Source organism: Oryctolagus cuniculus, chromosome 6, assembly GCF_051225735.1.
Source record: "Oryctolagus cuniculus isolate XC-2025 breed Fujian yellow rabbit chromosome 6, ASM5122573v1, whole genome shotgun sequence".
Classification (NCBI taxonomy): Eukaryota; Metazoa; Chordata; class Mammalia; order Lagomorpha; family Leporidae; genus Oryctolagus; species Oryctolagus cuniculus.
This window is the reverse complement of record NC_142872.1, coordinates 127102686-127127737: the sequence shown is the minus strand read 5'-3', so window position 1 is coordinate 127127737 and position 25052 is coordinate 127102686. Positions and strand designations below refer to the sequence as shown.

General features: G+C 43.6%; 1 long non-coding RNA gene and 1 other non-coding gene across 5 annotated transcripts in view; one reads left to right on the top strand and one right to left on the bottom strand.

Annotated features, from left to right (window-relative positions):
- LOC138849957 (uncharacterized) overlaps positions 1 to 10449 on the bottom strand; it is a 118693-nt gene extending 108244 nt beyond the window's left edge. Inside the window, exon 1 of the long non-coding RNA XR_016236546.1 lies at positions 7788 to 10449. This is a non-coding gene — a long non-coding RNA (uncharacterized LOC138849957). The remainder of the gene's footprint in view (positions 1 to 7787) is intronic.
- Positions 6695 to 25052, top strand: part of LOC100342951 (uncharacterized) — a 39198-nt gene continuing 20840 nt past the window's right edge. The window contains exons 1-5 of one of the 4 annotated variants that reach the window (XR_016236545.1): positions 7361 to 7554; positions 10457 to 10593; positions 12966 to 13073; positions 13723 to 20996; positions 21781 to 21896. This is a non-coding gene — a transcript (uncharacterized LOC100342951). Of the gene's footprint in view, positions 7146 to 7360; positions 7555 to 10456; positions 10594 to 12965; positions 13074 to 13722; positions 21897 to 25052 lie in introns of those variants that run through there. The other 3 variants (XR_011389276.2, XR_011389275.2, XR_016236544.1) reach the window with 3 other exon arrangements.

Sequence of the window (25052 nt, the reverse complement as noted above, 5' to 3'; positions counted from 1 at the left end):
TTTGCTACTTTCTATGTCTTCCTCTATGGTCTTCTACTCTCCAACACTGCTTTTTAAGTCCAATATCATTCTGGTTCTTATATCTTTGATGAGCGAATTCACGTTTCCTTCTTGGAAGTGTCTAAGCTTCCCCTTGGCTCTCAGTGCCCTGAAGTCTCATTGAGACGTGACTAGCTATGGGTTTTTCCAATTCATTGTGCCAGCACTCAATGGGACCTTTTACTTGGCAATTTAGTGTGGTAGAATCTTCATAACTAACTTAAAAATGTTTCCCCTCCAGTTTCTCTGCTGTCCTTTCCTGGAATTTCATGTGAGTGGGTGTAGGGCCTCCTGAAATCCTTTATTTTATTGTCTTTTCTCTCATATTCTCTTTGTCTTTCACATTTCTTCCGAGGAAGTTTTCCCCACTTTGTCTCTCCAGCTTTCCTCTGAGTTCCCATTTCTACTACCAGAGAGACAGGAAAACTCGCCCAATATATTGTTCTTGTGGTTCTCTCTTTGCTCCTGTCTTTTAATGATATCAGTATCTCTGACAGTTCTGAAGTTTTCTTCCCTGACAGTCTGTTTCCTCCAGCTGCCTTTCTCCCTGTTTTCCTGGCTTGGGGTCTCTGTGTTTCTTTCCTCAGATGTCTGGTCACCCTGGGGGAGGGGTCTACCCACACGTCCGAGCAGGGCACGAGACACCTGCTGGGGGCATCACACCTGCAGGTGGCACAATGAATTCATTGCAGCACCATCTAGAAGCATCATGTAGATCGCTGGCACCCCCTGGGCTGAGACAGGAAAGAAGGAGGAAGCCTCCCTCCACACTCAGGTTAAACTTTCTTAATCCTGTATCAGTACAGAATCGCCACCCCGAACCACGAACCACTCCAGCTCGGTGCCTCCCCACATGTTCGCCTGAAGCAGTGACCACTTAGCAGCTTCCAAAATTCTGCCACGTAGGCTTTTCTCCCATGTTCACTTACAAACTCCTTGACCATTGTGCTTCATAGAATTTCAAGAGAAGGTGGACGTAAGTACATGTGTTCAAGCCTCCATCCTTAACCCAATGCCAGGAGTCCTCATTTTCAGACATTGGCCCCACCCACAGATGTCAATACTTGTAATCTCATTCATAACCCACTACCTCTGATTTCACCCATTTCCACAGATACTTACTGTCTACTAAGTGCCTGGCACTGCACTCAATACATGTGAACGAAACATAACTCAGGGCTTCAGGAAGTTCCTGATCTCTAAGGGTGTAGCTGAATAAACAGGCGAGAATACCACTGCTATTATTAACAAAGCACAGCATGCTCTGGATACCCAGGAGCCTCCTAACCTATTTTGGAGGGATCATCCAAGCACATAGTCATGCAACAAACATTTATTAGGCACCTACATCACGCCAGGTGCTATGCCACCTTTCACGGAGGTAAAAAGAGCAGATACTGAACTCACACCTATGGAATAGGACAAGACCCAGACTGGTAGTAGCCCAATCAGAGCGTGTGATCTTGGGTAACTTACTTAACCATTTTATACCTTAGTTACTGAAGAGAGTTTTGTGAAAAGATTAAGTGAGGAGTCAGCGCTGTGGCACAGCAGGTTAAAGGTCCAGCCTGCGGCACCAGTATCCCATATGGGCACCGGTTTAAGTCCCGACTGCTCCACTTTCAATCCAACTCCCTGCTAATGCACCTGGGAAAAGCAGCAGAAGATGGCCCAAGTGCTTGGACCCCTGCTCCCACATGGGAGACCTGGAAGAAGCTCCTGGCTTCAGATCAGCTCAGCTCCAGCTGTTTCAGCCATTTGGACAGTGAACCAGCAGATCAAAGACCTCTCTCTCTCTCTCTCTCCCTCTCTCTCTAATTATTTCAAATAAATAAAAAAAAATCTTTAAAAAAAAAGATTGAGTTAAATATATGTCATAACAATGCCTGGTAGATAATAAGCACAATGTAAGTGTTACATGTTATTATCTTGGGAGACAAGTAGAAGGGAGAAATTCTATAAACTTGCTCATGCACATGAACTTAACCAACTACAGTTGGAAAATGTTTTTTTTTTAAATTGCATCTGTATTGAATTTGCACAAACATTTTTTTCTTATCATCATTCCCTAATCAATACAGTATGGCACCTATTTGTACTAGGTCTCACAGGTAATTTACAGAAGATTCAAGAACGTGAGAGGACATCCATAGGTTAAGTGCAAATGCTATGTCATTTTACAGAAGAGACTTGGGCATCCACAGATTTTGGTCTCCACACGGGGTCCTGTAACCAGTGCTCCATGGATATCGAGGGAGCACTGTTCAAATACGTATCATATATATGTTAACAAAACATTTCTTGTTACCTTAAATAATTCTACCTCACAAACGTCAAAGATGAAAAGCACAGGGTCTGCAAGAGTACTAAGTCAGGGGAGTCCTCATTTAAACTGGGACTCGAGGAAGGAAGACTTCTCGGAGAATGTGACAGTCGAGCTGGAAGCTGAGGAGTGAAAAAGAGACAATGTCCAGCTGCTGGTTCACTCCCCAGACACCTGCAACAACCTGGCTGGAAACGTCCAAGTATTCAAGGCATCCTCTGCTGCCTACCAGGGTGCATTAGCAGGAAGCTGGATCAGAAGCGAAGTAGCCAGAACTCAGACTGGCATTCTGAGAGGAGACGCGGGTATACCAATCAGCAGCTTAACCCATCATGGAATGAAGCCCACCACCTTCGAGTTAATTTGTTTACATGGTATGACATTGGGATTCACTCCTTTAAATGTGGATATCTAGTTGTCCCAGCCCCATTAGTCATTCATGTGAAACATCAACTAACTATAGATATGGAAGTTATTTTTAGACCGTCAATTCCATTCCCATTGATCTGTCTACTCTTATGCCAATACCACACTATTAAGTACTGTAGCTCTGTACTAAGTTTTGAGATTGGAAAGTGGGTCTTCCAAATTTGTTCCTTTTCAAAGTTGTTTGGGCTATTCTGGGTCCCTTGCATTTTTTTTTTTTTTTTTTTTTTTTGACAGGCAGAGTGGACAGTGAGAGAGAGAGAGACAGAGAGAAAGGTCTTCCTTTTGCCGTTGGTTCACCCTCCAATGGCCGCTGCGGCCGGCGCGCTGAGGCCGGCGCACCGCGCTGATCCAAAGGCAGGAGCCAGGTGCTTCTCCTGGTCTCCCATGGGGTGCAGGGCCCAAGCACTTGGGCCATCCTCCACTGTCTTCCCTGGCCATAGCAGAGAGCTGGCCTGGAAGAGGGGCAACCGGGACAGAATCCGGCGCCCCGACCGGGACTAGAACCTGGTGTGCCGGCGCCGCTAGGTGGAGGATTAACCTATTGAGCCATGGCACCGGCCGATCCCTTGCATTTCTATATAAGTTTTAGAATAAGCTTGTCAATTCATGCAAAGGTGTCAGCCAGCATTTTGGAAGGCATTGGAGTGAATCTGTAAACCAGTTTGGCAATTATTACCATGTTTACAACATTAAGTTTTCTGATTCCTGGGAGATGCCTTTTCCATTTATTTAGGTCTTTAATTTGTTTCAATGGTGTGGTTTAGTGCTCAGAATATAAGTTTTGCACTTCTCTTGGTATGTTTATTCTTAAGCATTTTTATCTTCTTTGTGCCAGCCTAATAAAGCACATTATTTTTTAAACCGATTTTAACCTGTCTGAAATCAAGACATATCTTACCACCAAAGGTACATTATATTATGTCAGAGTTGGCAATATTTTTTTCTTAGTGGACATGAACATAACTTAAAATGGATGGTTTGTCAGATTCAATAAATGGTATTAAATGGGACATGTCCATAAAACAGTGGAGATGAAAAGTAGGTACTTGAATCTGTCATTTGGAGAAGAGAGGTTTGAACTGGAGACGGGGAAGTGGAAGTCATCTTAAATGTGTTATTTAAGCCTCAACGGTGGTTGAGATTTCTTCAGGAAGAATGTGGAGAAGACAGGAATCCAGGCTGCAGCAGAAGTTGGGTAGAAGAAGAGCTAGCAAAGGAAGCGTTTCTGTTTCCATTTCAATGTTGTCATGATGGCTGTGGGTTTGTCACTGACAAAAGGCCTGACAGGACCAGGATCTTGTCTCTTTTGTTCTCTAACAAACCTCTGAGCTGAGCACTTTACTACATTTAGATATTAACCTACATGCTGCAGATAAATTGGGAAAAGGCATTCAGAATAACCTGTTTACTTGGGAAATAACAGATTGATCAACTGCCTACTCTTTTGTCTCTGAAAATCCTACATGACTACAAATATATAAGCCTTGTTCGTCTTCAGAGAGGTATTTTGTTCTGTTTTGATTTGGGATAGAGAATGAGCACATGATTATTGCATGTTAACCTAGAATAATTGTCTAAAGGCAGAAGAGGAAAAATAATCAGTAGGCTTACTACTCACAATGAAAACCAGAGATGTATACAAAAATCCCGAGGAGTTCATATGCCATTTGTTGTCACATTTCTATAAGTAGGACACAGCTGGTAGTAATGCTAATTTATCCCTCTTTCTTTTACTGTTTGTCAGATCACAGATGTGGAATTTTATCCACTCTCGTCTTCACTTTTTCCCTTCATATTTCAAATGTCCTAACCATATACAACGTTACCTTCATGCCATACCCTGTAGCAGCTGTTCTCAACCAAGGGTGGTTCTGATTCCCCAGGGAACATCTGACACTACCTGGAGGTATTTTTCATTGTCACAGCTCAAGATGGAGCACTACTGATGTCAAGAGGGTAGAAGACAAGAATTTGCTGAACACCCTACAATCCCGGGACAGACTCCCGAACCATGCGTCATCTGGCCCAAATATCAGTGGTGCTGAGATTAAGAAACTTTACATAGGGGGATGAATTTATGTGTGCAAGAATTTTACAATAAGCTGAAGTCTGAGGGCAAAGTTGATACCTTCACCAAATTCTCAAAGGAGGCATGACTCAGAAATTTAAGCAGCACCGGCTTTAGTGAATATTTTATCTAGGCCATGACAAAGAGATTCTAGAGGTAACAGAAGTCACCATCTAGGGAAGAAAACCCTACCAGCTGGATTTCTCTTTGCACCATCCATGGTCATTCATGGGCAGACAAGACATAGGGATTGCCTTCCTCTGGATCTTCCAGGTACCTTATCCCCCTATCAGCTGTATTAATAGACTACAATGTCTATGGTGTCTAGGAATGATTAAACTAAAGCCTTATGTCAATTAAAAGAATCTGCCAAGGCCGATGCTGTGGCTTAGTAAACTAAGCCTCCGCTGCCAGCATCCCATATAGACACCAGTTCATGTCCCAGCTGCTCCTCTTCCGACCCAGCTCCCTGCCGATGGTCTGGAAAAGCAGAAGATGGCCCAAGTGCTTGGGCCCCTGCACCTGCGTGGGAGACCCGGAAGAAGCTCCTGATAGACCCAGCTCCAGCCACTGCGGCCATTTGGGAAGTGAACCAGTGGATGGAACACCTTTCTCTCTGCCTCTCCCTCAATCTATGACTCTGCCTCTCAAAAAAAAAAAAAAAAATAGAACTTTAAAAAAAAAAATCTGCTCTCTTTAGACACAGTTCATTTGCTCAGTACCACTATATTTACCACACTGCTTGTCACTGGGTATAAGATGGTAATGCAAACAGCTTGGAATCTAGTACCAGAGGGACATGAATAAAATTTAAACTGCAACAGGAGGGAAGAGTGAAAAGTGAAGTGTGGGGTGGACATTGTGGCCAAGAGGGTTCAGCTGCCAGGCAGGATGGCCACATCCCAGAGCACTGGTTGGAGCCCCAGCTACAACACGTCTAATCCAGATTCCTAATGGGCCTGGGAGGCAGCAGGTGACGGCTTGGCTTCTTGCCACCAACACAGGAGACCCAGGTGGAGCTCCTTGCTCCTGGCTTTTGTCCTTTGCCTGGCCCAGCCCTGGCTGTTGCAGGCATTTGGGGAGTGAACCAGCAGATGGAAGATATTCCTGTGCCTCTTCCTCTCACTTTGTCACTCTTTCAAATCAAAATAAATCTTGGAATTAGGGACTGTATATCTAGACCATTCATGCCCAAGTCCAAGAGGCAGTTAACCCCTTCCTGACCAAACAATTCCGTGACAGCCACATCCCAGCCCTGGAATTTGGGAGATTGGGGTACTATCCATACACAACTAATTTTCTTGGGCACTAAGGCAAATTTGGGAGACTGGAGGCTTATGGGCAATTCGAGCATATTAAATGTCAAAGCTTTTGTTTTGTGTCACCAATAGATTTAATTAAGAGACCACCATGTACTGGGGGGGTGGGGCTTAAGAAAACAGAATAAACTGGTATCTACAGCGCTGTTTCCAGTTGCTCTTTGTCGGTACCTGTAACCATTTCCCAAAATACTAGCAACTTGAAAGAAGTCTGGTGTTCTATTCCAGGATGATCCCAGAGACTACAACAGGAATGCTCTTAAAAGCTAGAATTAGGGATTTTGACTGTTTTCATTATGATCGGTATCTGGTTGAAGTGGCAAGTTTATCTTGATTTGAAACTTACACAACGTGTACAGGTATTGAGTCAGCACACGACACCCCATAAATACGTACAACTCTTAGCAAGTTGTTAATGGTAAGCCACCGGCTTTTCCTGGGACTGTGAGGCTTGAACCCCCAACTCACTAACAACCCCAGGGTAGGAAAACAGCCGGGAGCCTCCGCGCAGGGAGGGACAGGGCGGCGGTGAGAGAACAAAGGCTGCGCGTCTCTGCTCAGTGCCGTCCGCCCCGGCCTCATCGGGACCGGGACCCGGACCAAAACCGCGCGGCCCGCCCAGACCGCGGACCCTGCGCTCCTCGCCGGGGCCCTCCCAGGCCCGGCCCCTCTCAGCCGGTACTTAGGCGGGCGCCGCCGAAACCCGCTCGCCAGCCAGGGAGGCGCACCAGAAGGAAGCGGGGGCAGAGGCCGGGCCGCCGCCCGAGTGAGCGAGCCCGCGGCCGGGCGACTTGCGAAACACGCAGCCGCCCGCGCACCTCCGCCAGCCACGACCGAGGTCACGCGGCTGACAGGGTCGCGTGAAGAAGCCGCCCAGAGAGAGCGTGCCGGAGAGGAGGGGCGCCCGGGAACACAAGGCAACAACCCCGGCACTTCCCGTCCGCCAGGCCCGCCCCCTCGCGCTTATGTAAGAGGGGCGCGCTGCCATTGGTCCGCCGACCGGAAAGGGCGCCTGAGTGCGAGAGGGCGGGAGCCGGGGTGGGGTGGGGGTGGGGCGCCGCAGGAAGGCAGGGGGCGGGGCTGCGCGGGGCTGGCGGCGCTGGGGCCACTGGGAGAGCGGCGCGGCGTGCGCGAGCACGAGGCGGAGTGGCCTCCCTCAGGCTGAGGCGGCGGCGGGCGCGCGCGCGCGGCGGCGGCGGCAGCGGCGGCGGGTGTGCGAGGCGCGGGCTGTTGTGCTCCGGCGCTCCTCTTTCCCCTCCTCGGCGGGTGGAGGAGGCCGCAGCGGTGCTGGGAGCGCTCCACCTTCTTCTCTCCGCCAACCTGCCCCGGCCCTCTCGCGCTGCGCGGTCTCCCAGACCAGGACTGTCCCGGTCCCGGTGAGCGGCGGCGGCGGGGGCGGCGCTGGGCGCCCAGGAAGCGGGGTGGAGGCGGGCCGGCGGGGTCCGTGGGGAGCGCCGCGGGGGTCGCGAGGCCGGGGGCCTCCCCGGGACGGCGGGGCCCGGCGCGGGCCGGGGGTGGGGACGCGCCGGCGCCTGCCAGGCCCCTGCAGGTGGCCGGGTCGCACGCGGGCCGCGGCCGCCGAGCGGGGGCAGCCGAGCGGTAACCTTACCCCGGGCGACAGCAGCTGGCCGGTCGCTCGAGGCCGGCCTCCCGGTGCCTCAGGGGTCGGGTTCCGGGCGGCCGCGGCCTCCGGGAGGCGCGTCTCGGGCAGGGGTCCGTGCGGACTGGCGGGCCGGTGGGGGCGGGAAGGAAGGTGCGCGCCGGGCTGCCGCAGGGGTCCGGGCGGCGCTGGGTGGAGCCGACCGAGCCCCCTCCCGGCGCGCGCAGCCGCCCCTCGCCCCAAACGCGTGCAGCTAGCAGCTGGGGTCAGAATGTGGAGCGCGGCCTGGGCCTCCTCCTTTCTGATGCTTCTGGAGAACGAGTCCACTTCCTGGATCCAAAATCCCTTTCTTCTCTTACCTGTTAGGGTTTTTAAAGGATCTTCTTTGGAGCCCGGTTTACTTGTTGCCTCTTGCGAGAGCTCCTTATTTTAGAACATCTCCGTTCTCCCACTTCCCTCTCTGCAGCCCCCTCCGAAAACCACGCGAAATAAGTGTTGCATTAAAGAAAAAAAAAAAAACAGCAACATGCAGGTGTTTGTAATAGACCTTTTGCCTTTTAGTTTGTGATATTTAATTAAGGAGCAGCACGCTTAAGATTTGGTAGAAAATTCGATTGGCTTGAGAGCAGGTCATAGGTTGAGCTGTCCACAAGCAGGTGGTTGGTTGGTTTGCATTTTTGCTTTCGGAAAGGAAATAAATGCTGACTGTTGTCAGAAGTTAAGGGGCCCACCCCTTGCATTTAGCCTGTTTGATTCAATTTCCTTTACCTGGTGTTAAGCTTTCCTCCTTCATAAGGACAAGTGACTGCTGCGTTTTATTTATTAAAGCGTTTATGGCTTTTTGTTGTTACCGTTGTAAGGTGATCATGGAAAATGGGTTAAACCTATTGTGTAATATAAAATTTTAGAAGTCCTAAATGCAAAAGTTACGAATAATTTCGTGTTTCTGGTGACACTGTTTTGTACAAATCGCTGTATGAAAATGTTATAAAAATAGCAAATAACTTCTAGATAGCAAATAAACTTCTGGAATTACTTGCCTACCATTATGTAAGTTTTTTTTTTTTTTCCAATGTAAAACAGAAGGTTACCCACAAAGCCTGTATATTTATATACATAAAATAGGTCGTATGGAAGAGTTAAGATGTGGGAGAGGACTGAAGTATTCTAAAATAAGGTCCTGATACTAAGGCATTGAGACATAAAGAATGTTATCAAAGTAAAGCCATTGGTGCCTTTACATCTGACTACTGTCATCCAAATAATATGTAAATAGCCAAATCTGTTTCCTGGAAATAGGTTTGTAAGCTTGCCGTAACATTTAAACTGAACTTTACTTTGGAAAAAACAAATTCCATTTGCTTAGAACTAGTAAGGATTTGGTTTAAAAAAAAAAAAAAATGGAATCCTAGTCGTCAAGTACTATTACAGCTGGGTATATTTACCATTGTTTGGTGGGAGTGGGGTTCTTCCATTAAGTTGGCATGCTAGATGTTTTTGTAATTGGTAAAATACTCAACTCACATTTTAGAAAAGCTTTGATCCTCTTTATCTTATCTGACTTAGTTCTGTGTTTAATGCTAGTGGGAATTTTTCCAAACATTTATTTTGGTTTCCCCTTTTGGGGAACAGGGAGGAAAGCTTAGTTAAGCCAGCCCACTTTCTGAGTACACTTGATTTAGATCCATTGTGTGTTCATGTACTGCAGTGACTTAAAAGTTTAAAATTAAATTACAGTGCTAATCAGAACTGTACATAGGAATTCTACTTAGGATCCAGTTTTAATATATTTAAAAAGCAGTTGAGGCTCATAGACCCTATATGAGCAGATTTAACTTGTATTGTCAGTAGAAGTCTTTGATTTTAATGGAAAAGTAAAAGTACTTTTTGGTGACAATTTTGATCTATTTAGGTTCACTTCAGACCATTAGTAATAAAAAATAGATACCCTTACCTTTTTGACAGGTTCATTCTCTCAACTGGGAAGTAACTTAATCTTATTTAACAATTTGCTCAGTAATTCAGCAAAGCCCAATTTTGGGGGAAAATTTAGACTATCACAGTTTTATGAAACAAGTATTTAAGAGAATAGTCCCACCTATTCCTATGCTCTTTAGATGGGCTAACTGATAGCTCTTATTTCTCTTAAAGTTAGAATAATTGCAGATCACAACAATGAATACTGGAAGGGAAAATTACCTTTACAAAATGATCAAATTAAATGACGGTGGGAGGGATTAAACTTTGTTCAGAAACTTTCTCTGGATTACATACAGTAAAAGTACAAACATTTTTAGATGAATTTTTAAAGTAGACCTGGGTGTATATTTGCATTTCTGTTGGATATATCCCAACAGTGGAATTACTGGATCATAGAATAGACACCTACCACAATGGTTGTACCAGTTTATTCTCTTTAAATTTATACTGTATTTTAAAAGTATCATGTGAGACCTTGAAAACGGCTATGTTCTGATTGCTGGATGTTTCTATAAAACCTAAGGCTTCAATGCTTAGAATTTATTACGTTAAATATCTTGTTCTTAATGAACTTTGATAAATTCAGGATAATGAAATTGAACATCTTGATTCTGCTTGGAAAGAGACAAAGTGAAACTGCTTAGATTACTGTATTAGAGAAAATAAAATCACTCTAATGTCTCAACTTCTGATTTTAGATATGGCTCGTGGACAGCAGAAGATTCAGTCTCAGCAGAAAAATGCCAAGAAGCAAGCTGGACAAAAGAAGAAACAAGGACATGACCAAAAGGCTGCTGCCAAAGCTGCCTTAATATACACCTGCACTGTCTGCAGGGTGAGGGGGTCCAGAGACCTTGCTTTCCTTAAACAGCTCTTTCACTATAAATTGGTTTGAATAGATTGAGATTTTACCAACAATGGCAAAGTAGATGCTTTACTTGAAATAGATTAGAGAGCTGGTTAGAAATCCATCTTCATTCACTCAATCTACAAATGTTTTTTGAATGTCTCCTATCATTAGCTCTAATTTTCTTAGGTGCTGGGGACCAGGAATGAACAAAGCATAGTCTGTTGCCTAATGAAGAGTAAAGATGTCTTTAAATGGGTAGAACTTTGTAAGGAAGCTAAATCTGCATTCTTTTTATATGTATATAGCATTTTATTTGAGAGGCAGTTACAAAGAGAAAGAGACAAAAGTGGAGAGAAAGAGATCTTCTATCCACTGGTTCCTCCCCAAATGGAGGAACAACGGCCTGGTCTGAGCCAGGAGCTTCATCTGGGTCTGCCATGTGGGTGGCAGGGACCCAAGCACTTGGGCCATTCTCTGCTGCTTTCTCAGGTGCATCAGCATGGAGCTGGATTGGATTTGGAGCAACCGGGACTTGAGCTAGCATGCATATGGGATACTGGCACTGAAGGCAGTGGCTCAGCCTGCTGCGCCATTTCATTGACCCCTAGATCTACTTTCTTAGTTTAGGTCTGACTACACTATGTAAGATACCAAAGGTGAATGCACCTTTGGTTATGCAGTTGACTTTTTCCCCTCCCCTAAGCCTACAGGTACACTGTCAACAAAACTACATACAATGTACTTGTGCTTGGGGTTTTTACTAGAGTTGAGTTTTATTGGATTTGAAGAATGCTAGTAACACCTATTATTGAGTGCTTACCATGTCCCAGACACTATTCCATGTGTTTTATATGTATTCATCCATTTAATCCACAGAACAATCCTGTGAGACTTTTATTGTTTGCATCTTACAAAAGAGTAAGTTGAGTTGTAGGAGTTAAGAAACTTGGTCTAGGAAGCAGAAGGACTGGGATTCTGGAATTTGAACACATTCCATCTCCTTCATCCACTGCCTCTTAGAGCAGTGTCTGAAGTCCCAAGTCTCTTCTTGCCATATGTAAGCTCACCTCTCTTCAAATTAGTAGATGCAAGTCCCTGAGGAAATATGCATAATGGGGTGCATCCAGGACATGAGTAATTCTCAAGGCCCCTGTTCCTGGGGAGGGTTGATAATATGGACATGAAGGGATCTTGATAAAACATGATTCTTTGAAGTTTATCATCTGTTGGAGTGATTACCAATGAAAAGGAAGCTCGTATCTACACAAAAGTTCTTATTACTCTAGGAGAGAGGGAATTTATTCCATTAAATATCTTGTTTGTGGCCGGCGCCGCGGCTCACTAGGCTAATCCTCCGCCTAGCGGCGCCGGCACACCAGGTTCTAGTCCCGGTCGGGGCGCCGGATTCTGTCCCGGTTGCCCCTCTTCCAGGCCAGCCCTCTGCTGTGGCCAGGGAGTGCAGTGGAGGATGGCCCAGGTGCTTGGGCCCTGCACCCCATGGGAGACCAGGAAAAGCACCTGGCTCCTGGCTCCTGCCATCGGATCAGAGCGGTGCGCCGGCCGCAGCGCGCCAGCCGCGGCGGCCATTGGAGGGTGAACCAACGGCAAAGGAAGACCTTTCTCTCTGTCTCTCTCTCTCACTGTCCACTCTGCCTGTCAAAAAACAAAAACAAAAACAAAAAAATATCTTGTTTGTATTGAACTTTGATAAATTCAGCATAATAAAATTGAGTATCTCTGGTTCTCTTTGGAAAGAGACAAGCTGAAGATAAATTTCACTACATCAGTGATGAAGAAATATGTTGACCTGAAAGTACTAAAGTGGCTCACATATTTTAAAACTCAAAGTCAGCAACTTGAATTTCATGTTTTATGTAATTGAATGCACTGAAGAGTGAATAACTGAAGGTCCTTGCAAGGAAAATCAGTACTGTGTAGTGTAGTATTTAAGAGCTGAAGTACCTGGTAGCTAACAAAGTAGGTCTTGGGCAAATTCAGTTTCAGTTTCCTTATCATGTAAATTGAGGATAATAGGAAGTAAGAATACTGTGCAAGTTCCGTGAGAGCTGAGGTAACATGCTGAACATAATCAGGTTTAGTAAGTGTTACCTGTTATTTGCTTTAAAGAGATAAACAGAATGCTCCATGCTATGTTACCTACCCCTTTATATTTGAAAAGTGGGAATGTTAATTTGTCACAGAATCCCTCATCATATGCATGCCATCGAGGTATAGGAATTTAAGAGTATTTTGTGATAATTGTCAGGAGCAGATTCACAACTTTAAACTGTAGCACATTTTTTTATTTCATAAATAAAGTCCAGCTCTTCTTTTTTTTTGCACATTTTACAAATCAGACACAAATGCCAGACCCTAAGACCTTCAAGCAGCACTTTGAGAGCAAACATCCTAAGACTCCGCTTCCTCCAGAATTGGCTGATGTTCAGGCATAAAGTTGTTTACAGGTAATTGACTCTTTCTGTTGGTTTGTTACTGTCAGGGTTGAGCAGAACTATCTTTTGTAATTGTGGAATGATTTCTGCCTGCTGAGACTTTATTGTTTCCCCCTTTTATATTTAATTTCATCACTAGAACTTATGGTTATTTAAAATTTACTAGAGCAGTTGATAATTGTCAGAAATCCTTTTCCTCGGACCATTTCCTTCCATTGCCTTTGAAACCCCCTAGTTTTTAGTGATGTAGCCAAAAATGGGGAGATGAGTAGATGTTTGGCCAACTCCTGTGCAAGAATGGAGAAGACCAGTGTCCCTGAGTTGCTTTGTTTACTTACTTTATTTACAATGCTTAACACCAGAGCTTCTAAGCATTAAAATATAGGGCAAAATGTAGGCATATACTGTATAGACTTGATAGCTGCTTGAAAATCATCAATCACTTTCTGTGGTTGGGGGTGTCACCCTAGATGGTGGAGCAGGTGAAGAGGCAGTGTGTGTGAATGAATTATTTTTAGTGTAAATTTATCAAAGATCTTGTTGTCAAATCCAGTTTACAAATCTGTCAGAGACTGACTTGATGGGTTTTCTTTGACATATGAGGTGCTTGTAAACTGGGCTTGTGCGAGGGCTGCACTCACTCGGTGCTTCTGTTTTACAGGCGAATCTGTGACACCTCTGACTCTTCTGCTGTCTCAGACCCTAGGTAACAAACCTGCAGCTGCTTTTCTAACAAACTGTTGATCAGCAAAAATACAGGGGCTACAAAAACACTCATTTTTATGCTGTTCCCTTTTGAGCTTCATGCAAAGACAATTCTGTGTAAATGTACAGTTGACTCTGATTTGGAAATCTGGAAATCAGTCCATCCTTGTTATAAAAATTTTTTTACAATTGTAATTATATTGATGTTCATATTGTGTAAAATAACTCATTTAATAAAGTAGTACTTTGATTTTACAACATCACAGGACAAATGGTTCTAGAAATTCTGTTCTAAGTTTCCGCATTATTTGCCTTATACAAATCTTATGAATTCACTAGGTAGAATTGCAAATGCAGTTCTTAATCTTTCTCGGCTCAATGGCAGGTTCGTTAAACTAGACTCATTCATTAAAATTGTGCACACAGTTTTATTGGCAGCTGATTTAGGTGAAGAATGACTGATCTGCTGCCATCATACATTGCAATTATATGTCATTGCCCTCCTCTGATTATTTCCTGTGTTTGAAGTTGGAATGTTTAAACGCGATGTATGACCTATTAGTTGCCAGCTAGTATGCCCTGTAAATATCTAATAAATTCCTAAAACCAGTTCTGGATTGTCAGCCCTTCTGAAAGATTAGGTTTTGAAGAATATGCCATAATGAAATGACCATTAAGCCTATTGTTTAGTAAAAGATATGATGGAATGAACATGGTAAAACCAGTTAAGATAGACCTTTGATAAATTATATAGAGTCTTTCAAAATTCTTCACGTTCTTTATTTTGGAATCAAAACAATTTTTAGAGGAGTTTTTGGAAGGGATTAACTATTTGGCCAATTTTTATGATTAAATTTTTGCATTAAGAGGAAGATTGGAACGGCTTGTGGCTAGGTTAATTCTCAGACTCTCTCCTAAGTCAGTAGTTGATTTTAGGAGTTTATTTTGTGCTCGTTCCTGAACTAACAGACTTTGTGTATGATGTGACTTCCATCTGAACTAGAAAATCTTCACGTTGTTTTGGATCTAAGGATGGGGAAGGGGGTTTGTTCAAATGGATGAAGTGAATCTCTCCCAATTAATGAAGACTTAATTTTAGGGTTCTTCTAATTTGCTTTTGTCAGCTGTTGTACAAATGGAACTGTTGTAACATGGAATAAATTTTAAAATTAATATAATAATAAGAACACTAAAATATTTGCTGGTGTAATTGCTGAAAGCTGCAGATTGCTCCTGTGGATTGCAAAGTGCACTCACTGTGTCTGCCCTAACTCGTCACTGTGTTTGTTCTGTGGTTCTGAATATTCTGCCCACCGCGTTTGTCTTCACTATAGTTTATACCTTACAATAAGATACTCCCAAGGAAAAGCTTCAGTGCCGATAGTTTCCTAGCAATTCCTGTTTTCATACCTTTGCTTTAAAATACAGTTCTTCTGTTTCATGTATTTGATTTCCTAAGTTTCGAATTTAGTATCTGTTGTTTTCTAATATGTTGATTACCAGGACATTAGAATTTTATCTTATTTCTTGAGTGGGTATTACAGTTCTGGTTAAATTACAATTTAAAAGTTAAAAAGTGCTTTGAGTATATGTTTATATTTAGTAACAAATCATTTAAAGGCCATTCTTGCATTTTGGTTTAGTTTTTTCATTTGTTTTACTGACTGTAATTCAGAAAAAAAGGTTTTTTTGTTCTTGTATTTAACACTTTTTATAAGCAGCTGAAGACACCATATTTAGTCCTTTATCTAAGGTGGGGAAGTAGCTGCATTGATCTTACCTGAGATTAATTCTGATACTTCATGTGGATATTATTAGTAAAACCCCCTTTTCATTGTGCTTAAGTCAAATCTACTATAGGAGAAGATTGCAAGTCTGTTTTAAACATCCTTGTAATTTAATTTGAAGATTCTAACTGATCACAGCAAAGTTTGTTATAAAACTTATGGTGTCTTCAAAGACTTGATAAAATACACTGAGAGAGAAATGGTCCATTTGTTTCTGTATTTCCATTAGTTGCCAAAAGGAATGGGGTTAAGTTTAAACTTGTTTCCATTCTCTTCATATGCATATACATCCCCATGTTTAACTGACACACTGGGGCCTCAGTTGTGTGCTGTACTGTCTTATTAAAGAAGCTATTAAAGAAAACTAAACTAGTCTAATTTCTTGGACATTCTAGGAGGTTTTAATATTGCCTCTTTTGTTTCTTTTTGAACTTAGAATTGTCTTTGTAGTGTAGCTTAGTAGTTAGAAGGGTGTGGCAGAGATTTTTTTCATTTTTCATTGTGTTTCCTACAGTCTGACTTTTGGATTTGTAGAGACTTAAAAGTGAATGGGAAGTTTGTCATGTTGAAGTAAGTCTGTTGTTCGAAGGGGGATGTAATTGACTATTAACATGAAAATAATTTTTAAATGGAAAATGTGTAGGTTAATTGAATTGGGTGGGTAAATCCTTAATGACATTGATTAAGATTTTGGTCAGAGTTACATACTTAGAGTGTATAGCAGCAAAGATTAACATGAAGGGGTTGTATTGTTGAGACTTTATACTCTGAAATACTTCAGGCTAACCTAATTTTATCATGAAAGTTTCAGAAAAATCAGAAGAGCTTCCAGTGTATATATAGATTTAATAGAATACCTACTTGATTAAGAAAATGGAAGTTTTATGAGTCAAAGTTTAATTTGTTATTGTGGACTACCATAATAAACTGAAAATATCTATGATTTTAGATGTTCTTTAGATAAGCCCTTTAGTGGGTTGCTAATTGTTTTTAGACAGCCATCTGGAGCTTCATGTCTTTGTATATGGTTTGACTCCAAAGGTACAATCTGCACATTCAGAGGCAGACCACTTAGAGTCAGATGGGCATGTCCTTAGTGTGAGGTAATTGTGTTAAGGTGGGTTTTTTTTTTGTTTTTTTTTTTTGTTTGTTTGTTTGTTTGACAGGCAGAGTAGACAGAGAGAAAGGTCTTCCTTTTTCCATTGGTTCACTCCCCACAATGGCTGCTGTGGCCAGCGCACCGCGCTGATCCGGAGCCAGGAGTCAGGTGCCTCTCCTGGTCTCCCATGCGGGTGTAGGGCCCAAGCACTTGGGCCATCCTCCACTGCACTCCTGGGCCATAGCAGAGAGCTGGTCTGGAAGAGGAGTAACTGGGACAGAATCCAGCACCCTGACTGGGACGAGAACCCGGTGTGCCGGCGGCACAGGCGGAGGATTATCCTATTGAGCCTCGGCGCCGGCCTAAGGTGTTTTTTTATATATATATATATATATATATATATATATATATATGGCATTCTTTATCATTATTATTTTGTTTTGTTCTGTTTTTTTGACAGGTAGAGTTATAGACAGTAAAAGAGAGACACAGAGAAAGGTCTTCCTTCCGTTGGTTCACTCCCCTAATGGCCGCTACGGCCAGCGCTGTGCCAATCCGAAGCCAGGAGCCAGATGCTTCCTCCCGGTTTCCCATGCGGGTGCAGGGACCCAAGCATTTGGGCCATCCTCTGCTGTCCTCCCAGGCCACAGCAGAGAGCTGAACTGGAAGAGGAGCAACCAGGACAGAACCGGCACCCCAACTGGGACTAGAAACTGGGGTGCCAGCACCACAGGCAGAGGATTAGTCAAGTGAGCCACGGCACCGGCCTCTGTATCATTATTAATAATGGCTAATGACTTTGTAAACCACATAAATACCTCACTTTATCATTACCTTCTGTATTATAGAATTCAGGTTGGTACTTATTAACATTCTATTTTATTAACATTTTAATTGCCAGGAAGTGCTTACTGCATACTGTTTCCTGTATAATGTAGTAGTATGTCTCAAAATGGGCTCTGTAGGTAGGGTGACCCTATGTTTGAGTTTGCCAAAGACAGTCTTAGTTTAAATACTAACACTAAGCCTATTTTATATAAATTGTTAACTACTAAGATATCTCATTATTTATCTTAATAGTACCTCCTTTTACTTAAATGTGTCAACTAGTTTATGAGTCGACCTATCAAACATCTGAGGTACTTTTTTTTTGTAATATAGTGTATTTTAAAAAGTTCCCTACAATACCCAGAAATTCTAACTCATTAAAATAGAATCTGTGATAGTGGCAAGGTGTATAAAGAATTTGAATCTATTTTTACTTAATTTTTTGGCCCTACTATGACATAATATCTGATAAAATGAATTAGATTGTAAAATTTTGAAATGCCTTTATTCACACTCATAAAAGTAGTATATTGTTTGTACTAAGTTCAGACTTTTTAGAGATTTATTTACTTACTTGAAAGAGTTGAGGGAGAGACAGATCCTTCATCTGCTGGTTCATTCCCCAGATGGCCACAACAGCCAGACTGAAGCCAGGAGCTTCATTTGGGCAGGGGCCCAAACACTTGGGTCATCTTCCATTGCTTTTCCCATGCCATAAACAAGGAGCTGGGTCAGAAGTGGAGCAGCTGAGACATGAACCTGTGCCTGTATGGAATACCAGCATGGCAGGTGGTGTCTTTAATGCTACGCCATAACAGCAGCCCCAAAGTTCAGACTTTTATTCCCTCATGATCTTTGCACCTAAAAGACTTATATAAACAGGCACTTGGGATGAGAGGTAGGACACCTTTGCTAATGTAAAATATAAAAATCCATTGTAAGGTAGACAAACACTGGGATAACTGTAATAACCAGCATTAAAAAAAAAAAAAAAGATTTATTTATTTGAAAGAGTTCCACAGAGAGAGAGGAGAGGCAGAGACAGAGGGGTCTTCCATCCGCTGGTTCCCTCCCCAATTGGCCACAACGGCTGGAGCTGTGCTGATCTGAAGCCAGGAACCAAGAGCTGCTTCAGGGTCCCCCACATGGGTGCAGGGGCCCAAGGACTTGGGAACCAGCAATTTTTGATACAGGAAGCTTCCATACTCTCTTGATCTGAATCTCTGAAATTTTGTTTTCAATAAACTCTTGGGGTCAGCGTCATGGCATTTCAGGTAAAGCTGCTGCCTGCAAGGCTGGTACCCCAGATAGTCACAGATTCATGTTCTGGCTGCTCTATTTCCAATCCAGCTCCCTGCTAAAGGCCTGGGAGAAGCAGCAGAAGGTAACCCCAGTGTTTGAGCCCCTGCCACCCACATGGGAGTCTCAGATGAGACTTGTGGTTTTGGCCTGGCCCAGCAGAGGCCATTGTGGCCATCTGGGGAGTGAACCAGCAGATAAAAGATCTCTTTCTCTAACTCTGAAATAAATAAAATCTTAAAAAAAAGTTTTCAAATGCTTTTAAAAAACAGAATTTTATGTATTTGAAAGGCAAAAAGAGAGCTTCCATCCTCTGGTTCACTGCCCAAATGGCCACAATAGCCAGGGCTGGGCCAGGTGAAAGCCAGGAGCCTAGAACTCCATTCTGGTCTTCTGTGTGGATGGCAGGCCCAGACACTTGGGCCATGAGCAATTGCTTTTTCAGGTGTATTAGAGAGCTAGATCAGAAGCAGAACAGCCAGGACTCTAGCTGGCACTTCGTTGTGGGATGCTATGTTGCAGGCAATGGCTTATCCCACTATGCCACAGACCAGCCCCTTAAAATGCTTTCAGACCCACAGAACAGTTGTTACACAAGAGAGTTATCGTGTATCCCCCACCCGATTTCATTTCTCCTAATGTTATAGGCTTGTAGTACGATGTCCTCTTCTGTTTCAGGATCCAGTCTAGGACAGCACCTGGCGTCCAGTTACTGTTTCTCCTTGGCCTTAGTTGTCCGTGACAATTTTCCAGTCTCCCCCTTCTTGTATCTGACCTTGACGATTTTGAGGTGTATGGGTTAGATATGTTGTAAAGTGTTCCTCAATTTGGGTTTGTCTGCTTTTCTCATAATGATTACAGTGAGGTAACAGGCTTTTTGGAGAGAAGAATATAGAGGTGAAGAGCCCTTCTCATTATGTCTTCTTGTGGGCACAGGATCGCCACACGGCATCACTAATGTGGTAGCCCTCATCCCTTGGTGTCTGCTAAGTTTGTACCGTGGAAAGTTACCATTAACCTTTCGGTAGGTTATTTTTCAAGAGTAAGTTCATCCCTCAAAGGGAGTGGGGATGAAGTTCTGCTTTCTGGAGGGGAAAATATCTGTGTACTTGTATATTATTTTAAGTTCTTATTCTCCATTTGTTCAGTCACATTTATATGGATCCGTAACCTAGTACTGTATTTTATGTAAATGATTATGGCTTTGACCACTGAGATCTCTTCCAGGGTGATCCTGGACCCTCTGATGTGCCTCATTCTTTCGTTTTTTGTGCACTTGCTAATTTTTGGAACTACAAGATAGTCCAGGCTCACCTCACATTTTCACTGCTCAACCCGTCTAATGTGCCATTTCTCCAAGTAGCTTGAATTCCTTTTATTGGGGAATGATATTTAGAAACCTAGTGCTGAGTGGGAGTTGTTGGAGTTTATTGTTGATAATTATTATGAAGTTCGCATTGCACTTTTCCCCCATTAGGTCAAATTTGAGAGTTTACAAAAGGAAGAGTATCTTTAGTATCATTCAAGGATGAACTCTGAGTTGTTTGCACACTTTTTTTTTTTTTTTTTTTTTTTTGACAGGCAGAGTGGACAGTGAGAGAGAGAGACAGAAAGAAAGGTCTTCCTTTGCCGTTGGTTCACCCTCCAATGGCCACCATGGCCGGTGTGCTGCGGCCGGCGCACCGCCCTGATCCAATGGCAGGAGCCAGGTACTTCTCCTGGTCTCCCATGGGGTGCAGGGCCCAAGGACTTGGGCCATCCTCCACTGCACTCCCTGGCCACAGCAGAGAGCTGGCCTGGAAGAGGGGCAACCAGGACAGAATCCAGCGCCCCGACCAGGACTAGAACCCTGTGTGCTGGCGCCGCAAGGTGGAGGATTAGCCTAGTGAGCTGTGGCACCGGCCTGTTTGCACACTTTTACTGAAGCCTTATATTTCAGGTCACTAATGTACTTATTTATTTATTTGACAGAGTTAGAGAGAAAGGTCTTCTTCCGTTGGTTTATCCCCCAAATGGCTGCTACGGCCGGCGCTGTGCTAATCCGAAGCCAGGAGCCAGGTGCTTCTTCCCAGTCTCCCATGCGGGTGCAGGAACCCAAGCGCTTGGGCCATCCTCCACTGCCTTCCTGGGCCACAGCAGAGAGCTGGACTGGAAGGGGAGCGACCGGGACTAGAACCCTGTGTCCATATGGGATGCTGGAGGCGGAGGATTAACCAAGTGAGTCACGGCACCGGCCCCCACCAGTGTACTTATTGAGAATAATATATGTGAGGTTGCATTTTCACTTGCAAAGTATTATATAAAGGCAATATATTATACAAAGAAACGGAGCAAAGGTCCCTAACATTTATTTACATGCGTTTAGGCTGTATGGTTAAGTGCTAGGTTATGTCTTAAAGATAATTTCTACAGGAATATAGAAGGAGGTATGCATAGATACGGGATCATGGCTTGAGGGTAAAGCATCTGTTTGTGCCTGAAAGAATGGAGAGTCAGCTGAGGGAGGAGGAGGAGTCAGTAAGGAAAGCAAGGGTCGGGGTGGCTGAGTGAGCAGAACCTCAGGCCAGTACATAAAGTTTCTCAGAAAGTGAGCAGGTCGGCCAGAGCTTGGGCATGTGAATGCAAGCCTGTGAGCCCAAGGGTAAGAGTGGGGAGAAGTTGTTAGGATAGGATCAGATTGAGTAATGCCTGCACACTGCAGTAAATTATCCAAATTACTCCTAACATGGATCTTTTAAGGGTCTGGGGGCAAGGGAGTGAAATACTGGGGGTCTATTAGGAATATTTATCTATAGGTGAAATACTGTGTTGTTGCCTTTTTTTTTTTTTTTTTTTTTTTTTTATTTATTTATTTGAAAAGCAGAGTTAGAGAGAGAGGTCTTCGCTCCCCAGTTGGCCACAACGGCCGGAGCTGAACTTATCTGGAGCCAGAGCTTCTTCCAGGTCTCCCACACAGGTGTAGGGGCCCAAGGACTTGGACCATCTTCTACTGCTTTCCCAGGCCATAGCAGAGAGCTGGATCAGAAGCGGAGCAGCCAGGACTCGAACCGATGCCCATATGGGATGCCGGCATTGCAGGCAGCGGCTTTACCCGCTGCGCCACAGCGCCCGGCCCAGGTACTGTTTGATGGTGATTACAACCTCTTGTATCTGTCACTGTTTCCTAAGGGAGTATATTGTCTATAACTTAAGGGTTGTTCAAGGTTATTATGAATGTATATTAACAGGCAGGACCTTGACTGTTCTAATGCACTGATCCTGCTAGATCTCAAAGAGCTGTGTTAGGGATATTTGTCTCTGTGCTAAATGGTCCATGGCAGTAGTTAGTATGTCTACATGATGTTGATTGTCTTCTATTTCATTATAAAAGTGATACTTTTTTTTAAAGATTTATTTATTTATTTGAAAGAGTTACACAGAGAGAGAGAGAGAGAGATGCCTTCCATCCACTGGTTCATTCCCCAGTTGGCCACAATGGCCAGAGCTGAGCTGATCCAGAGCCAGGAGCCTCCTCCGGGTCTCCCATGTGGGTGCAGGGGTCCAAGGACTTGGGCCATCCTCCACTACTTTCCGAGGCCACAGCAGAGAGCTGGATCGGAAGCAGAGCAGCCGGGTCTTGAACCGGCGCCCATATGAAGTGCTGGCACTGCAGGTGGCGGCTTCACCAACTACGCCACAGCGCTGGCCCCAAAAAGGAATACTTTTTTAAAAATTTGTTAATTTATTTGAAAAGCAGGGTCATACTGAGTTTTTTGATTCATTGGTTCACTTACCAAATACTTGCAGCAGCCTGAACTAAGACAGGAGGAAGACAGAGCTGTGGAATCCGTTGGATCTCCCATGTCCGTGCCAGGAACCCGAGTACTAGGGCCATCATCTGCCTCCTGGACACATTATCAGGAAGCTGGATCAGAAGAACAGAGTAGCTAGGACTCAAACCAGGTACTCCAATATGGGATGTGAGCATCCAAGCAGTGGCTTAACCCACGATGCTACAATGGCCACCCCAAAAGTAATACATTTTGACACACATTTCATTATATTTAGAAACCTAGAGAACATAATAAAGTTGAATTTTTTATTTAATTTATTTTTTTTAAAGAGCATTTAGCGGCTCTCATGTAACTGAAGATGCCCAAATCAGGCATCGCCTACCATTCGAGCTCAAGTGATATCACAGTGACACCATTTCTTTTCTTTTTCTTTTTTTTTTTTTCAAGCTTTATTTATTTGCAAGTCAGACTTACACAGAGAGGAGAGAGGGAGAGAAAGAGTCTTCCATCCGATGGTTCACTCCCCAAATGGCCACAAAGGCTGGAGCTGCGCCAATGCGAAGCCAAGAGCTTCTTCTGGGACTCCCACAAGGGTGTAGGGGCCCAAGGAGTTGGGCCATCTTCTGCTGCTTTCCCAGGCCACAGCAGAGAGCTGGACTGGAAGTGGAGCAGCCAGGTCTAGAATTCATGCCCATATGGGATGCCGCGCTTCAAGCCAGGGCATTAACCCACTGTGCCACAGCACCGGCCCCTAAAGTTGAATTTTTTAAAATTTACCAGGGGGTGGATATGGTGGTACAGCACTTGTGACAGATATCAGCATCCCATCAGAGTGCTAGTTTGTGTTCTGTTGTGTCCGCATCTGATCCAGCTTCCTGTTAATGTGCCTGGAAAGGCAATGGATGATGGCTCAAGTACTTAGGCCCCTGCCACCCATTTAGGAAACCCAAATGGGATTCCTGGTTGCTGACTTTGAGCCAGCCCCAGCCTCTGGCTGTTGGTCTGTTTGAGTAATGAACCAGCAGATGGAAGATTTCTGCCTTTCAAATAAGTAAGTAAATTTTTTAAAAAAAATTGTTTTTATTTATTTTGAGAGGTAGAGAGGTCTTCTGTCCGCTAATTCGCTCCCCAGATGGCTGCAAGGGCTGGAGCTATACCGATCTGGAGCCAGGAGCTTCTTCCAGTCTCCCACACGGGTGCAGGAGCCCAAGGACTTCAGCCATCTTCTACTGCTTTCCCAGGACATAGCAGAGAGCTGAATTGGAAGTGGAGCAGCCAGGACTAGAACTGGTGCCCATATGGGATGCCAGCGCCCCAGGCAGAGGATTAACCTGCACCACAGCACCAGCCCCAAAATAAGTAAATAAATTTTTTTAAAAATAGAAACATTTGGTGAATAGTCTCACACACACATACTTGCACTATGTGGGCACAGAGCACATGGATAGTTAAATTAGTGCATACTGAATTTTGCAGTCCTTCCTTTCATGTGATGTCTTTGTACTATATAATTTAACATAACAAGTGGGGTTGTAAGCCTTGTGTAAGTGGGATTTTTGTGGCTGCATACTAACCCATTGGGTAGGTTTGCTAGTAAGAAGCTTTTTTTAACCATTTCCTTGTTGTTGGACATCTTAAGCTTCCTCTAATTTTTGTTTAAGGCATTATTTACATGTTTTGAATTACGTATCATAAAATTTTAGAGCTCTTGTGCAAGCAGGTGATCAGATCCTGAAGTGTATAATATTTTGTTAAAACAGAGAATGAGAAAGAACCAGAGTTGCAGACTAGAGAGAACACTGGGTCAGGCTGCCTTGGCCCAGCAGTGTTTGCTCAGTACCTTTGTTTGAATATTTTGTCTTGAATTTGGTAGTTCAAGTATGATGGGTTTTCTTCATTTCTAGCAGAAGTCAAGCACTTTAATTATATATGTTAGCCAGATGCAGTTCCTGTCCGTGAATTGTCCACTGCCCATGTATTTGCTAGGATCTTCTAACTCAATCTGCTGTCCACAGTAAACTAGGGAGAACTGCAAGTTGCCAGGGAACATCAGGCAACTAAAGTTGTGAAACCCATAAATTATTTTACACGGAGTATAAAATTATAGGCTCTGTACACGCTACTTGCTGGAAGTCTTAACTGCCAGGGAAATAAAGTATAAAACCACAGCTTACGTTTTGGGCATACTTTTTTATCCAAGTCTAATGAGATTTTTGATTTATTGGTGCCTGCCTGCTGTGAAGATAGAGGGAAAGTAAATTTTATGACATTAAGTCAGTTTAGCAAGTTATAGTAACAAAATAGCCTTGTCTTCATGTTTTCAGGTATTAGATTTCCATTTTGTTGGGTTCTACTAGCGCATATTTACACATACAGATTTTCATGGTAACAAAAGAGACTGATTTATAAGTCTTGCTAATGATATTTCTGATAGGAACAGAGTTCTTTACCTAAAAAGAAGCTTGTAAAACCTGGGGATTTAAAACTAGAGTCAGATGAC